Raw genomic sequence first — 3,746 nt, forward strand, 5'->3', positions numbered from 1 at the left:
AACTAATATGGAAAAAATTTTTAACCTCCATGGCCATGGTTGCAGGAGTGCGTGCAGATTTATTTTGAAGACATAGTTGTGATAGGATTATCCAATGTGTCATGCAACTCCTAGATACAGGTGTTACTTGTGAGAGTTGCATGAATGGATGTGTGAAGTGTTCTGAATCCGCTGGGGAACAGATGTTAGAACAGCATTGTATGTAGCAGACAGGTGGTGTCGAAGGCCCCCACCTCTGTTCAGAGATGGTCTCTCCACCTTGACATGAATAGCCTCTTTCACGCCTCGTTCAAACCAGCGGTCTTCTTTATCCAATATTTGGACCTTGCTGTCTTCAAAGAGGAGCTTTGAAAGCTTGTGGCTACCCAGACTGGGCCTTTGTCAAAACAGCAGCAACCAAGCCCAACAGGAACACCAATAGAAATAACCGCCCGGAGACACATAGTAGGCGAAACATAGTCATCCCATATGTAGCTGAAGTGTCAGAGAAACTCAGGAGGATTTTCAACAAACACCATGTCCCTGTGTTTTTCAAACCTAGCAACACACTGAGACAAAAACTGGTACACCCAAAGGATCAAACACCAAAAGAAAAACAAAGCAATGTGGTATACGGAGTCCAGTGTAGCGAGGAGTGCACAGATCTATACATCGGGGAGACAAAATAACTGCTCTCCAAGCGAATGGCTCAGCACAGGAGGTAGAACTCTACAGGGCAAAAATCAGCTGTCTTTCTACACTTAAAAGACAAGGGACACTCCTTTGAAGACAGCAAGGTCCAAATCTTGGATAAAGAAGACCGCTGGTTTGAACGAGACGTGAAAGAGGCGATTCATGTCAAGGTGGAGAGACCATCTCTGAACAGAGGTGGGGGCCTTCGACACCACCTGTCTGCTACATACAATGCTGTTCTAACTTCTGTACCCCGGCGGATTCAGAACACTTCACACATCCATTCATGCAACTCTCACAAGTAACACCTGTATCTAGGAGTTGCATGACACATTGGATAATCCTATCACAACTACACAGAATCAACACCTCTGTGAGTTTCTTCAGATGTCACCTCTTTGAAGAGTTACAATGTGCCATTGTAAATGGATTAGTGGAAGAGTTTATATGAAAAGAACTTCCCACACCAGTCAGTTGAACTGAAGAAGCTGCATGGATGAGTAGTGAAACGTCTTCATTGATTACTCAGCAAGTCCAGTTGTTTTTAGATTGACCTATACTAGATATACTATGACCTGGATGAATGAAAATCTTCATAGTCATATTGGTTAAATAATTCCAATGTCCTTTGGGTATGTATACCAATTCAGAAGGCCAGTTCAACAATCATTTGAAAATTGCCAGTAGCATATTGGCAGATGAGAAAGTGAAGATCCTCATCTTTTCCCACCATTTCCCATACATTTAGCCACATAGGTTTGCTACTTGCCTGTATGCAGTGTCCAAATTTAGAATCAATTCCACAAAAGTAAGGTCCGCACTCATGTCTTCAACAAAAATAAAAAGTTTTTATTCACATGGAAGACGAACGATTCGGCCTCCTCCTCCGAATAAATATAAATATATATATTTGCATATATAAAACTATACATACCTTTAATAAACTATTGATGTTGAGATCACTGTAGCCTTTAATATTATCCAAGCCACTCTTAAAGACTAATAGAATCTACTATTAAAACATCACCCGGCAGGGCATTACTCAATCTCACTCCCCTTGAAGAAAACTTTTCTTGCTTTAGTTCCTAAAGACTTATTCTTAATGAAAAAAAATTCCCTGCTATTTGTCTATAATGCTCCTGGGTGCGCTTGCTCCCAGCTTAGGTGCAGGGGATTCCTAGGTCACAGAAATGATACTAGACTCACTGAGAGGTACCCAAAAATCATTTAATATTCAATCTAAATCGCAATATTGGGGACTATACTCATGAGGTGATCAAGACTTTGTAAGTGTCCTTACAATGTATATAGATATGCAAGGAAGTTATCTTTCATGATAATATAAATTACCCATATGTAATCCCCCCCAACCAAACCCCTCAACAAAAAACATTACCTATAAGCAATATCCAGACCATATGTATTGCTAATAAATGTGTAATAACTATACCAGAGATGTGGAATCCCAATAAATGTCCCTGCAAAATGTTAAACTGAGTACAGATCTATTTAAGAATAAAAACATGATACATAAATATCAGAGGGCAGTTGAGCAAGTATAAATCTTCCTGTATTAGTAATACACAGCTGGCAGTGCGCAAAATGAGAGTTGCCCATAGGTAATAACACCAGAGAAGTAGAGGACATGCTAAAGGGAGTTGAGTCAGAACTTGCTTCTTGAACAAAAGTCTAACTTCCATGTTCAAATGCAGAGGTGTGTGTAGTTGTAGATTGCTAGGACTCGTGGGGAGACTGGGTTTTGTCCAATAGTCATGGGTCTATGATTTGCATTTTTCAGTCTGCAACAACACTTGCTAAGTTTAGCTGTGACATTAAATATTGGTCAACTTGGTCTGTCCATTAGGGTTATACAGTACATGTATGCCTGATGGATCCTTATGTAATACAGGAACAATATGTGTGGAAATAGCGGCTAACATCATAGTGTAGCATCCAAGTGTTTCCTTTATTATGACTTATCGTTCTATTTGCTTGGTAGGATACAAAAAAAACACTGCCAATATTAACCAACAGTTACTTCAAATTGTGTAGTTTGACCAGCGAAAGGAACTCTCCTCAACCCTTTCATATTTATTTATATAGCATGGACATATAATACAGTGCTTTACAGAGATCGTTAATCATTCACATTAGTGCCCGTGGAGCTTAGAAACGAAGGTCCTTACAACATTCATGCATAAAACCCTTGCAGAGGAAGGAAACCTACACAGGAAGCACACAGTCCTTCCAGTGATCGATTTGTGATAAGTCTAAAGCAACTGGACCTGAGCAATATTTAAATGTTTCACCAATCATCCTGGCAGCTTTTTTAGTTCAAGTGTGTGGGTAGGGAATCCCTGGCATTTCAAGTCTAAGGGCAATGACAGGGTGCTATGTGCCGTGGCAACAAAATACCTTGCCATAGAGCACTAAATCTGCTAAAAAAAACTCAAATTTCACAATTGTTAAAAATGCATACAAGATATAGTCTTTAGGAGGGTATTTTCTGCCATTTTATAGGTGAAGAATAGCATTGTTTATGGCTGATATATAGTGTCGTAAGCTTCATCTGCTTACTGGTTACTGGTGGTTGTTAGGTTTGACAAATATGGTCACCCTTGGTCTGTCGGCAGCTTTTATTGGCCCGTGTATGGCCACCTTTACATGGTTGGGGTCACCTGGGAAACTTAATATGTCTAGCCCCATTTGTTTGAGACACCCCACTACTTCAGTGTGATAAAACTGAAACAACCGATAACCTCTTTCATCCAGCCTCTCACTGAAGAAGGTCTGCTGCTGTTTAGAGAGGTCCGCACCTCTCCCACAATATACCAAGCATACAAAAACAAAGCGGGATGAAACCCCTGTGTGTTTATTTAAGGTAAATAACATTTAAGACAATGTCAAATGACATTTGACTTAAACGTGTAGGGGTTTCACACCGCTTTAGTTGTCTTCGTATGCTTGGTATATTGTTTTGCCGTAAATGTGATAAAACTGACCCTTTATATGCAAATACATGACCTGGTTTGTACACATATATTCTAAAGATTCCAAAAGAAATCATTCAAAAC

The sequence above is a fragment of the Xenopus laevis genome, chromosome 8L (genome assembly GCF_017654675.1).
Source record: "Xenopus laevis strain J_2021 chromosome 8L, Xenopus_laevis_v10.1, whole genome shotgun sequence".
Classification (NCBI taxonomy): domain Eukaryota; kingdom Metazoa; phylum Chordata; class Amphibia; order Anura; family Pipidae; genus Xenopus; species Xenopus laevis.